Genomic DNA, 13,802 nt, shown 5'->3' on the forward strand with positions numbered 1-13,802 from the left:
TCTGGAATTGCAAATGCAAGGATCGAATGGCATGGTCTGAATACATCAAGGAGCGGAGGGGATCTCACCAGAGGTGCCCCGAAACAAAGGAAACAAATCACTTCAAAACCACATCATGCAATCTGGACCCGTTACAGGACAGATGGAACTCTGAATTGTTTGATTCTATCAGCAGAACAGAGGAAGGAAATGTTTTAAAATGAGATTATGTTATTTTCCCCAGTTCTTATTATGAAACCTTCCTGCAATGAACTTTAAATACCAGCAGCCCCTTTCATGGGGATGAATGGGATCCAGCCGGCAGGAGGATTGCAGGGAAGTGGTTCCATTATGAAAAATGTGGAGAGGTAGAGGTTGAGATGAATAGTGGATCCCTGTGGGGTCCTTAGGCTCAGTGAAAAATCAGGCTCTAAAACACAGCTGCGCGTCTTAGGAAGGGATGGGTGTCTTTGAAAAAGCTGTGTGCCCCATGTAAACATCAATTAAGGGGTCCTTTTCAAAAGACCTCAATTGTAATGAATAAAAAGTCTTCCGCATTCTTTGCCCTCAAGAGGAAAATGATTGACAACCAGCTATTGTATAAAGGAGAACAAATATCCTGGAAGTTAGGAAAATCTCCCCCAAACAAAATCTTGCAATAATTCTTTATGATGCAAGGCTTTCTACATAGAATTTTCCAAAGGAGGTTGTCTGTATCATTCAGCCCCAAACCCTGCTGAATAATAAAAAAAAAAGGTGTTTTGCTCGGTGCTCTCCAGTCTGTGACTGTCCAGGCAGGATTCTATGGACGAGCCAGGGATTTGTTCACTCGTCCCCTTTGCACCTCTACATGTTGGGGTTCCACCAGACCCTCTGAGCACCAGTGCCCACATCTAACAGCTTACGTTGCCCCCGAGAAGCCTGGGAGCACCTGAAATGTAATTATCTTCCCCTCATCCTGCCAGCCTTCACCAACTCTGTGAATGGCACCCACATCCACCATTCATCCAGACAGAATTGAGGTTTCGTCCCCAATTCTTCTATTTTCATTGTCCGGCCCCCACACCATTCTTTACAGAGTTAAAAAGAATGACGTTGTGAAGGATAAGGAAGACCATTTCAGTGCCCTGCTTAAATTCTTCACTGACTTCCAACTGCACTTAGAATAAAATTCAAACTCTGTTCCTTAGCCTACAAAGCCTGCCTCATCTGATCTGGTGATTTCTCGAGCCTTGTCTCCATCACTCCTTCCTCAGTCACAATGTTCCAGCAACATCGGTATTTTTCAGTCTTCTTCCCACCCTGAGTTTCTGTATTTTCTCTTGCCTGTGCCCGAGCACTTCACCCCACACACTTCAGGGACTGCCACCTTGGATACAGAGCACACTCCCAATCTCTTTCTTCCTTTTAATTATCGGGGCTTGGGGCTGAGCTGACTGTCACTGTTGGAGTTCAACATGGCCCCAAAATAGCACCCTTCCTTTCTGTCCAAGTTCTGAGCCCTTGAGAAATCAGACAAAGAAGCCAGGCAGATGGAGAGTAGAATACCACATTTATGACTGGCAAAATTGGTTTTGGAGAATGTGGCTTATGATATCTGCAAACAAATGTCTTCCTAACACCAACCCAGGGTTCACAGGCTGTGCTGTGTCATCGCGGACCTCCCACGTGGGGGGTCCTGCCCAGGAATACTTACTGTGCTGTCTGAAGGCAGGCTGGCTCTCTGCGACCAGAACAGGACATCTGGACTCTGCCAAGCCAGTCTCTCTTTCCAAATGTAAGTCATGCCTCCTCCTCTAGGAACAGAGATGGCAGAAGGAGACCAGAAGTGTGATGCTGGCCAAGCTCCCTCTACATGGAAGGAAACACCCGGAGTTTAAAAATGTTCCCTACTGTGCCTCCCATGCCCCGAATTCTCCTCCTCTGAAATGCCCTAACTCCCCTCCTGTGGGCCAAGGGCCTTCACCTGGCTCTCCCAGTGCCCTCGGCTTCCCTGCTTTCACCTGCCCTTCTGCCCCGTGATGATCTATTTCCCCGCCAGCCGTCCCTGCCAGCCCGTGGCCTTCCCTCTAGGGCAGAGACCAGGGAGAATAAAGAACGGAGGGAAGAAACGTGGCTGTGTATGTGTTTGCCCTGCCATATTCCAGGTGAAGGCAGGACGCATGTTGGGAACGGAATACCAGTTGGGAAGGGACTTTCAACGAGACGGGACCACAGCAGGCTGGCCCGTGCACAGAAGCCCATGTCCAGAGAGCTCTGGCCGCCTCTCTCCGGCCTCGGCGGGCAGGGATAAAAGGAAGGGCAGCTCTGTGCTCCTCGCACAGTCTGCGGGAGACTATTTTCCTTTAACATTCTGAGGACAGAAAAATGATCCGTCAGACGCAGGCTGCCCACGACCCCGAGGTTAAATGGTTCAATCCATGTCGTGGTGGCTTTGACAGAACGGACCTCCAGATGCCAAACTGATCTTGTCTTAGAACCGAGGCAGCTGCATTTGAAGCATCTCTTCCGAGGGGATGAAAACCGCCCCCAGAAGTGGGGTCCGATATACACGCGGTGCTAATCCCTGAGCTGGCATCTCCGAGAAAGTAGTGAAGTCACCGCTTTTAATCAACAACCTGTTTAGCTCTGCGCTGTCTCACCCTAGCAATTACATTCCTTGTGTAGGGTAGTATTTAAGCCTGCAATACTGCAGAGGACGAGGAAGAATGCACTTACATGTCGGGCGAGCAGCCCACAGGGGAAGTCTAACCTACCAGATTGAGGGCAGCGAGGAGTGGAGGTGTTAGAGTATGTAAGTCACAACCTAGATGGAGCACGCACGGCCAGGACAGAGCGAGGCATGGCGCTGCTCTGGCCCCCACGCCAGGGGACCCCGGGCACTCATCAGGGACGTGGTGCCATTCATTGCTCCTGAGACAGCCCCAAGACTCCTATGGAGCGAGGTCCACACATACAGACATGGCGTGTAGACTTGTACAACAAATCCTTAAAGAGCCACGCCCCCCCCCCCCCCCCCCCCATATTCCAATCCAACTTCTAATCATGCGGTGCTCTTGAGTGGCTTCTTCAAAAGGAAGAAGGTGCCTAGGTGGCTCAGTCGGTTGAGCGTCTGACTCTTGATTTTGGCTCAGGTCATATTCCCAGGGTTGTGGGATCGAGCCCCACCATGGGCTCCACACTGAGCGTGGAGGCTGCTGAAGATTCTCTCCCTCTCTCCTTCTCTCAAATAAAATAAAAATTAAAAAAAAAAAAAAAAAAAAAAAGAAGCCTCGGTGTTTCTGTTAACCCTCTCCAACACTACATAACTGTCCAACTGAGGAGGGGACGGATGCCCGGTGGGGCTCACCTGAGCCCGGACCTTCATGGGCACGAGCGCCTCTGAAACAGTATGAAAATGGTGTGTTCATTTCACCTGGAGAGAGACCACTGGCCATGCCCTTCTCCTGCTTATTCATCAGACATTTCTGAGTCCTACTTTGCCAGGCCACACAACAAAGGTTTTCTGGAGGAACAGATCCCTGAGCTGAGTCTTACAGGATAAATCAGATCAGGTAAACATTAGAGGCATGGGTTTGGGGGCGGCAGGTGGACGGCATTCAGAGGGGACAGCAGAGAAGCCAGAGAAAGAGTGAAACTATGAGTAACAATAGTGTAAATTGTAAGAGGTGGGGAGGCATGGCCAGGCCCCGCTCCAGAGCTCGGCTTGTAGCCCAAAGGCAGTGGGAAGTGACAGGGTCACATCTGTATCACATCTAGATGAGTCTGGGGCCAATGAGAAAGATGGATTTGCAGGAATTGGGACAGATGGCATAGACACAGGTTAGAAGATGGTCACTACAGCCCGTGCCACAGGGAAGCCTTGTAAGGTGAGGGGGGTAGGCTGATCCATAAATGTCCCAGGGGCCTAGGGAAATTAAAAGTCACTTTGGGGGAGAGTGAGGACCTCCCCCCTGCCCCCGCAGGAACAGGAGCCAGGTGGGCTGATGGCCTCATCTGTGGGCCTTGAGATGGGCAAAGTGAGTGTTACAGACAACAGCTGGCAGACTGCCCCCTTCCATTATGTCTATTAATGTTCTTGAAAGACAGATTTGCTACAGGTGTTTCAAAAGAGAAAGGACCCACTTCTGGGTATAGACATAAAACATTGAAAGCAGGGATTAAAACAGATAGTTGTTTGTGCCCCCACATTCACTGCAATGCTGTCCACAACAGCCAAGAGGTGGAAACAACCCAAGTGTCCGTCGATGGATGAACAGATAAACAAAGTACGATATACACGCACGAGGGAATATTACACAGCCTTGAAGAGGAAGGAAATTCCAGGGACACCCGGGTGGCTCACTCGGGTAAGCAATACACTTCGGCTCAGGTCATAACCTCACAATCGGTGACTTCAAGCCCCGAGATGGGCTTGGTGCTGACAGCTCGGAGCCTGGAACCTGCTTCAGGTTCTGTGTCTCCCTCTCCCTCTGCCCCTCCTCCACTCATGCTCTGTCTCTCAAAAATGAATAAACATTATAAAATAGTGTTTAAAAAAGGAAGGAAATTCTGACACGTGCTACAACATGGATGAGCCTTGAGTATGTCGTATGAGGTGAAATATGCCAGTCACAAAAGGTCAAATGCTGTATGATCCCACTTACATGAAGTATCTAGCATAGCCAAAAGCATGGAGAACAGAAAGTAGAATGAAGACTGCCAGGACCTGGGGGATGGGGAATGGGGAGTTATTCCTTAATGAGTACAGAGTTTCAGTTCAAGAAGCTTCCGGAGAAGGATGGTGGTGATGGTTGTACATTAGTGTGAATGTACTTAAGGCTGCTGAACTATATTGTTAAAAATGGTTAATAGGGTAAGTTTCATGTTATATATATTTGATCACATTTTTAAAAAAAATTTTTTTTTCAACGTTTATTTATTTTTGGGACAGAGAGAGACAGAGCATGAACAGGGGAGGGGCAGAGAGAGAGGGAGACACAGAATCGGAAGCAGGCTCTAGGCTCTGAGCCATCAGCCCAGAGCCCGACGCGGGGCTCGAACTCCCGGACCGCGAGATCGTGACCTGGCTGAAGTCGGATGCCCAACCGACTGCACCACCCAGGCACCCCGATCACATTTTTTTTTGAAAAGAGAAAGCGAAAGTGATGTAACATTCATTGAGTACCTAATATGTACCAGCACTGCCCTAAGTGCTGTAAAGGCGTCAGTTTGTTTAATCCCAAACAAAATCTCCAGGGTTCTGTGCAAGGTGGCCAGCAGCCATACCTGGTCACGTGTCCAGAGGAGCCCCCCTCTCCCCCCATTCTGGACTTCAGGCCTGGCTCTCTCTGGAAGGGAATGAACACAGCATTCTCTAAGCTCCTGTCCCCAGGCAATGATCAAATCAACTGCCCCAACCTGCCAGAGATTCACCAGAGAGGGCCCCCCATCTGGCTGCTGGCTCAGCTTTCCAAGTTCTGCCCCTCCCTGCCTCGCAGCCCGGACGTGGCTGTGTTCATAGAGAAAGGGGTCCCGAGCACCCTGGAATCAGAGCTCGGGTGACTGGGATCACATGTGTGGCAGGGGTGAGGAAAGATGAACACAGCCTCCTCATGAGCTCAGCAGCCCGCTGTGCATGAACCTCTTGGGCCTCCTGACAGCCTCAGTGAAACCTGAAAGTTCGTGAACATGGAGACTCAGAATTCTTCTTAACCCAGCCCCCTGGGGGCCATGATCAGTCAGAGATAGGGCGCGTGGTGATGGCCATCCCTTGTTCTGTGGCTGGCCTGGCCTTGGCTTTTGCTTTAGCTTCTCCCAAAAAGGCTGCCTGGGCCCCATGCCCCACTGCATACCCAATCCAGGCATTTGAGACACCACACCCAGCCTGCTTCCCAGGGAGGGCACTGAGCAAATACATCTGTACGTCCTAAGAAGGCACAAAACTGCGAGATTAGCTCTGCCCTCATCCCATCTCCACTGCTCCCAGGTGCACATCTCCGCTTCTTCTCTGCCCAGGAACACTCAGCCAAGTGAAACAGAATGGCTTTTATGTGCTGTTCCTTCTAGAATCTCTGCCTCCTGTCACAGAGGCCTGCACGAATCTGCTTCAGGGTCTGGTCTAAGCTGCTTTCTTTGCTGGTGGGATAACAGCGACCTCGGCCTCTCGCACTGCCCTGCTGGACAGGAGTGAAACTGAGAGGGCTGGGGGACGGGAACGGTGGATTATTACTTAAAGGGTGCAGAGTTTCAGTTCTGGAAGATTCTGGAGAAGGCCTGGGTTGGGAGACCTGTTCTGTCCCCTGCAGACGCCTCCCCCTTCTTGTTCTTGTGCGTGCGCACACACACACACACACGACTGGAACCACGAGAAAAAGAATCCACCTCTGAGATTCCAGGCCTACTTGATCATGAAGATAAGCACACCCTTGCTGGCCACCAGCCTCACCCCCGAGCGCAGGCCACCACGGACCGCCTGGCTTCGGGAGGGCTGGGCGGAGAGGTGCGGGGGCGGCCTGCCCGGCTCCTTGCACAAGCAGCCTCCAAACCAGATTGGCAGGCCAAGTGTCCTTTGTTCTTTCTGGCACCCGAGGCCCCTGTTAAACCAGGGCTATGGCTACTCCTTCTCGGAGGGGAGAAGAGATGACTCCATGTCATTTAAAGGAGCCACTGTCCCACACCTTAACATCATAACTAATCCTGTGAGTCACCTCTTCTTCCCCATCAAGTCGTTCAGGACTCTGGCTCCTGCTGCCCTCGGGGCCTGATGGGATCTAGAATCCCGAGAACTCTAGGCTTGGGAAGAACCAGGAGCCACGGGTGAAGACCCCACTCTGTGCACCTGCCTCCGGACAGCGGGCGCTGGTTTTCAAGGCCAAGTTTTAAAGCTGCGTAGGGAAGTAATTTCCACAGCGCTGTGGGCTGGGGCTGGGGACGGTTGTTGTGTCATTTCTTGTGGGCTGGAAACAAAGGGGCAGTTCAACCTGTTCTCGCTGAGCCAGTGGCTTTAACAAGCATCTCAGACCGTAATTACCTTTTGCCAGTTGGACCGGTTGAGGAAATGGACGGCTTCCCCCAGAGTTGGGGGCACTGCCAGCCCGGGGTTCTTGGGACTGGCCCTGGGTGTCTTGGTCTGGCTTCTAATGCACTTGATTCATTATGTGAGTCATAGTCCGAATAAAATAAAAGTGGCCGAGGAAAAAGGAAAAAGCCAGAACTACACAGAGAGCACAAGGCAAGAAGCGTTTATGTTAGTGGCCCGACTGTGGAAAACACCAACCCAAACCTCAATTTACGGTACTTCCATTGTCTAGTATACAGCCAATTACACTCATTACAGAATGTGATTCTTTCATTTTCCCAGCAACAAAAAATGCCTTCAAGTTTCCCTTTGGTCGCTTCTCTAGTGAATTGAAAACACTACTAAATTGTTAGAAATCCGATTGAGGTACAAAACTTTTTCAGACCCCTCCATGGTGTAAAGCAAGACATTCTTGGATTCTGAAGCTAGCTGCCTACGCTTGGAAAACACCAAATGCTTTTGTAATTCTAGATAATAATAAGTACTCACTTGGCATGAAAGAACATGAAGTATAAACACCAGCTCATCAAAGGACTTCAAACGTCTTAAAAATACAATCCAGGAGCCAAACGCGATAACAAACCCAGCTCATAGGACTGGTCTTCAGAGGTTAGGCAGGGTCCGTGGGGCAGGAAATGGAAGCCATGTTCCTGTTCTTCCTCCCCTGGTAACTGGACGGGTTGGAGAGGTGGGGTTGGCTTCCAGACAGGCCCCTGGAACTCACCACGGCTGACTGTTGCATCGATTTTTTGATTTTTATTTTATTATTATTATTTTTAATGTTTCTTTGTTTTTGAGAGAGAGAGAGAGACAGAGTGCAAGAGACAGAGGGAGACACAGAATCCAAAGCAGACTCCAGGCTCCAAGCTGTCAGCACAGAGCCCGATGGGGGGCTCAAACTCAGGGACTGTAAGATCACGACCTGAGCCAAAGTCGGACACGTAACCGACTGAGCCACCAGGGTGCCCCACATCAATCTTTTTTTAAAATAAATGTTTTATTTATTTACTTAGAGAGAGAGAGAGTCCAAGCAGGGGAGGGGCAGAGAGAGAAGGATAGAGAATCCCAAGCAGGCTCCATGCCACCAGTGCAGAGCTCCACGTGGGGCTCAAACCCACGATCCGTGAGACCATGAACTGAGCCAAAATCAAGAGTCAGACGCTTAACAGACTGAGCCACCCAGGCACCACTGCATTGATCTTATTTGCAAAGCAAGGTTTAGGTTTGGTGTGGGAGCAGTGAGGTAGGGTCCTCATGGGTCCCTCCTCCTGGTGACCCTCTTTCTCTCATCTGGCCCAAAGCTGGACCTGCCCAGAGTCAAACCGCTAGAAGGTAAAATAAATCTTTAGCTTCCTCAGCCTGACCACTCAAGTATCTGTAGCTCCCTTCCTTCTCCTGGCTGCCCCAGCCCTGTCTTGTGTTCTCCTGAAACTAAAGCTCTGAGGAAACTCCCATGGCCGTTCTTTGAGACACAAGTGGCTGATCTTTGGCAGATGCGCCTCCCTGAGCAGCAAAGGTTTTCTTGACAAAACCTGAAGGAAAAGTGTGGTGGTTAATTGTATGCGTCAACTTGACTGGGCCACGGGATGCCCAGGTAGCTGGTAAAACCTTATTTTTGGGTCCTCTGGGAGGGTGTTTCTGGAAGAGATTAGCATTGGAATCAATAGACCGAGTAAAGCAAGACCAGCCTCCCCAGTGTAGGTGGGTATCATCCACTCTGCTGAGGGCCTGAGTGGGACAAAAAGGCAGAGGAAAGGTGAATTTGCTCAATGCTTGCTTGAGCGAGGATGTCCAGCTTCTTCTACCCCTGGACATCGACACTCCTTAGCCTTGGTTCTCACTTCCTTAGCCTTGGACTGCGACATACAGCCTCAACCCCAGTTCTGGTTCTTGGGCCTCTTGACTTGAACTAAGACATTCACCATTGGCCCTCCTGGCTCTCAGGCCTTTGGGATTGTTCTAGAAATACATCACCCACTTTCCTGGGCCTCCAGCTCACAGACAACAGCTTGTGAAGCTTCTTAGCTTCCATAATTGCATGAACCAATCCCTTAAACAAATCTCCTTGTGTCTATCTATCTATCTATGATCTATCTCCTGTTGAACTGTTTCTCCAGGGAAGACTAATACAAAAAGGAATATGGTCTAACTGGAATTTCGGATGCCAGGAGGAAAGGGAGGTACAGGCAAGTGTGAGGCTTAGGGAGGAACACAGCAGAGAAGCCCTTAAATTTCATTGAGGAGGTGTCACCAATGTGAGCCACACACAAGAGCAGGCCAGGTACTGTGGGGTAGACCAGTTGTTCAAGAGAAACCACTGCACACTGTTGCAGACCTTTCTCTTTAATCACCTTTGATGATTCCCTTAGCCAGGGAACAAGGGTGACCCAACTGCTGCTGGCTGTGTCTGACGTGGCCTCAATAGAGCTCTTTGATGGGGGATGGGAACTCTGAGTCCCAGAAGACAAGACCTTCCCTACAAAGGGGCTTCACACACAGGTCTGAGGGAAGTATCTGGAAACAGAAAATGGCGTTGCCAAGAGTCAAACCGGCCCCAGGAGTGTCCCCTGCTCGTCACCCCAGGAGAAATGCAGGTATTCTGGGCTTGTGCCATTTAAACACACAGGAAGGGGAGCGCCTGGGTGGCTCAGTCGGTTAAGCATCCGACTTCAGCTCAGGTCATGATCTCACAGTTCGTGGGTTCGAGCCCCGCGTTGGGCTCTGTGCTGACAGCTCAGAGCCTGGAGCCTGCTTTGGATTCTGTGTCTCCCTCTCTCTCTGCCCCTCCGCTGCTCACACTGTCTCTCTCTGTCTCTCAAAAATAAATGTAAAAAAAAAAAAATTAGGGGCGCCTGGGTGGCGCAGTCGGTTAAGCATCCAACTTCAGCCAAGTCACGATCTCGCGGTCAGTGAGTTCGAGCCCCGCGTCAGGCTCTGGGCTGATGGCTCAGAGCCTGGAGCCTGTTTCCGATTCTGTGTCTCCCTCTCTCTCTGCCCCTCCCCCATTCATGCTCTGTCTCTCTCTGTCCCAAAAATAAATAAACGTTGAAAAAAAAAAAAATTAAACACACACACACACACACACACACACACACACACACACACAGGAAGGATGGCTCCCTGGTGACCTCATTACTGTCGTTGTCCAGAGAACCAGTCACACCTGCTCACCACCCACAGCCTGCTGATGCTGGGCTCAGATGGCAGGCCCAGGAAGGCTTAATGAGACTCAGTTCCTAGGCAGAAATGCCTCTCTTCGCAGCCACATCAAGGGCTTAGAAATACTTCTCCTCGGGTGGAGAAGTAAGCAGGAAAGAATAAGACTTTGTGTGTTCATCCAAACACGGATGACCCATGACTCCCAGGTATGAACAGCGTCTTTCATACGCTCCTCTAGCACTGCCCAACAAAGCTGTTGGTAGAGTTGTGGGCCCCACACGTTAGCGCTGTGGAGCCTGAGCCACATCACAGGGGCAGTCCCACCTTCAGGCGAGGCGGCCAGCCTTTTGTCAGTCGGCGGTCACGGGCTTGTAGTTGTCCTGTCCGTGGGGCAGGCTGCATACCATCCTGGGCAAAGGGGCAGCCAGGCAGTGATGGCAGCCCACAGGGCCAGTGAGGGGGGGGGGAGACCACCCGCGTCTATCCCAGCATGAAGCACGTAGGGGGTCTGCATTTACTTCTGTTCCTTTGATTGGTTTTTTTTCCGGCCAGGTTTCCTCATCCGTCATTGGTATGTGTGTTTCTGTGTTCCTTTGTTTCCTTTCTTATTTTTGCGTGGTTGCTGTTCCAGCCTTCTGTTTCTCTCACGTAGAGTGAGGTGGAATGCTCCATGCCATTTGTCACTCCTTCTCTGACCGCTTTTATGTCCCCTCTTCTGAGGTGCAATTTGGCATGTAGGTGGGGGGGGGCGTGGTTTGCAGCCACAGCCACATTTCAGTGCCTGGTGGCTTGGCAGGGACGACACAGGCGAGTTTCTGGGGCTTCTGCACAGACTTTGTTCGCAAAGCTGCCTTCTCTTCTGAGATTATGTGAAATGTCCTGCTCCAGGTTTCATCCCACTTCATTCATAGTGTTTCTAACTACTGTATGGATCCCCCAGGCTCTTTTGGTCATTCTTTCCAATCTTGTGGAGCTCTGGAAAAGGACTAACATCCCGAGAGCCCGGAGGTGGGGAAGGGGGTGAGTAAGAGCTTTTACCTTCATGAGATGTCCCTATCAGTGTTGTTTAGACTCCTTCATTTACTAGAGCGCGTTCCTGAGAGCTCTAGGGATTTTACTGATCAGCCTTCCCTTTTATATCCTGTTTTGGGGTTCCGGGGGAGAAGGCAGGGCGGCGGGGAGGTGAAGGTAAAGTTAAGAGCTACTTCAGGTATCATGCTTCCTTCCCCAGTGTCCACTGTTCAGAGTTTACAATGTGGAATTGTATTCTCTTCTGTGTTTGATTGCCAACAGGGTTTGTGGCTTGTTTTGTTTTGTTTTGTTTTGTTGGCATGACCACGTTCTCTGATTTCATTAGGCTTTGGGGAGAGAAAGAGAGTTGTGACCTAACTTTTACTTATTCTTCAGAAAATGCAAGTCCACGGAATTTGAAACCAGCGTCCGCCAAGCAGGCTGCGGGCAGCAAAGGAAACAACAGGATCCCAGGCTATGGGGCTGCCTCGTCGTTCCGAAACGGTGGCCCAGCATCACCCACACAACACCTCTGCAAGCCTTTAGTCCCGGAGACAACTTCCTCTTGGCCTCACCCAGAGCCAAAGAAACAGAGGCCTGCTTTCAACTCAACTGACATCTGAGAAAAAGAAATCCTTTCATTTCTGTTTAGAAGCCTCCACCCTCAAAACTAATCTGTCTACTCACGCTCAGGTCACAAAGGTGACTTCCCTGGCTGTCACCTCAGCAAGACCTTGCAAAGGCCCCACATCCTCTGATTTCTCTGCCTATTCCTTCGACAGGTGCACAGCAGTCTATCTTTCCCTGCAAAAGAAACTTTTCCCAACGCAGTAACCAGCAATTTTGGCATTTGGGGCTAGGAATATGAAAAGTGTCCTTTGCAAAGTGAAAAGTGGGAGGAGAGCGGCCCCCACGCAGGCAAAGCCCCCTCCGTGCACCATGACATCGGTGGTAGCTGACACAGCCAGAGGGTCACCTTGCCACCCCAGCCAGAGAGCTGCCTTGGGGAGGGATGTCGCATGGTAAAGCATTTCCTCGGGAATTAACGGCTTACAACCTGTACAGTCTTTTATTTATTTATTTCTAAGTTTTATTTTATTTATTTTGGGAGAGCAAAACAGAGTGGGAGAGGAGCAGACAGGGAGAGAGAAAGAGAATCCTAAACAGGCTCCTGCTGTCAGTGCAGAGCCCGATGCGGGGCCCGATCCCATAACCAAGATCGTGACCTGAGCTGAAATCAAGAGTCAGACGCTTAACCAACCGAGCCACCCAGACACCCCTCGTACAGCCTTTTAAAAGCATTATTTCAAACGTCTGTATCCTCTGAAATTTGGTGTCCTGTAGCAAAGCACAGCCTCCCTGTCCTGATTTGGGCTTCACACTGTCCAAGAAGGGTTCCCAATGGACTATGTGGCCTCGGGTCGGTCCCAGCCTCTCCGGGCACCAGGTTTCCCATCTCGGGGCATGATCACACGTCCCCTCAACTTACACTCACGTGGTATGACGTGGGCATGGGCGCAGGGAAAACTTTGTCAAACGGAGCAAGAAATCAGGGTGCCCAGAGCCAAGTGCTTTTCTGTAATCTTGGAGCAGGAGAAGGAATATGGCAAGAGGCACAGCCATTGGCTGCCAAACCCACACCCGAGTCTGCCGGGGAGTTAGGGATCCCTCACCTGATCCCCGGCCGCAGACGCTCCTGTAACAGCAGGACCGCCTCCACCTGGCAGCACCAGGAGGCACGTGGCTCTGCACGCACGGTGGGCACGAATGCAGGTGAGAGCAGGGGGTGGGTGTCAGTGTGGGGGAGGGGCAGGGCCCATCGCTGTACTCCTCGGCCCCGCCCCTAGCTTAAATAATAGTAAGTTTTATGGGAAGCATCAGATGCTGCGTTGTAATAATGTTTGTTTTGAGAAATGGTCGCAGACATTGAGACGTGCAGTCTCCACTTTCAAAAAATTTTTTTTAAATGTTTACTTTATTTTTGAGAGAGAGAGAGAGACAGAGCACGAGCCTGACACAGAGTCTGATACTTAACTGACTGAACCACCCAGACGCCCCCAGAGTCTCCACGTTCCAAGGCAGCTCCCAGGACAGGCTACCTGGGCGGGTCCAGCCCCGTATGACCAGTCAGTGTGTACGGATGGTCCCATCCCCCCACCCGCAACCTTTCCTGAACCATGAATACTCCGACCCTGTCTAATTCACAAGAAACCCGTTCATCTTCATGGGGCCCCCTTCCCCTCCTCACCCCAAGAAGTCCACACCGTCTGAGCAGAGAAAACCCTGAGGTCTAAAGAGTCTTCGCTCCTGGGGCGCCTGGGTGGCGCAGTCGGTTAGGCGTCCGACTTCAGCCAGGTCACGATCTCGCGGTCCGTGAGTTCGAGCCCCGCATCGGGCTCTGGGCTGATGGCTCAGAGCCTGGAGCCTGTTTCCGATTCTGTGTCTCCCTCTCTCTCTGCCCCTCCCCCGTTCATGCTCTGTCTCTCTCTGTCCCAAAAATGAATAAACGTTGAAAAAAAAAAAAAAAATTTAAAAAAAAAAAAAAAAAAAAAAGACCAACTCTTGATTTCGGCTCAGGTCATGATCTCGCCCT

General features: G+C 50.8%; 1 long non-coding RNA gene across 2 annotated transcripts; it reads left to right on the forward strand.

The window, feature by feature from the left end:
* The first annotated feature begins 10,284 nt into the window (after positions 1 to 10,284).
* On the forward strand, positions 10,285 to 12,269 carry LOC123590899. 2 transcript variants are annotated; one of them, XR_006709025.1, is made up of 2 exons: positions 10,285 to 10,404; positions 11,606 to 12,269. It is a non-coding gene; the product is annotated as an uncharacterized LOC123590899 (long non-coding RNA). The 2 variants fall into 2 exon arrangements; XR_006709026.1 differs by lacking the exon at positions 10,285 to 10,404 and adding an exon at positions 10,632 to 11,218.
* Positions 12,270 to 13,802: the final 1,533 nt, after the last annotated feature.

This window comes from Leopardus geoffroyi, chromosome B4 (genome assembly GCF_018350155.1).
Source record: "Leopardus geoffroyi isolate Oge1 chromosome B4, O.geoffroyi_Oge1_pat1.0, whole genome shotgun sequence".
NCBI classification, from domain to species: Eukaryota; Metazoa; Chordata; class Mammalia; order Carnivora; family Felidae; genus Leopardus; species Leopardus geoffroyi.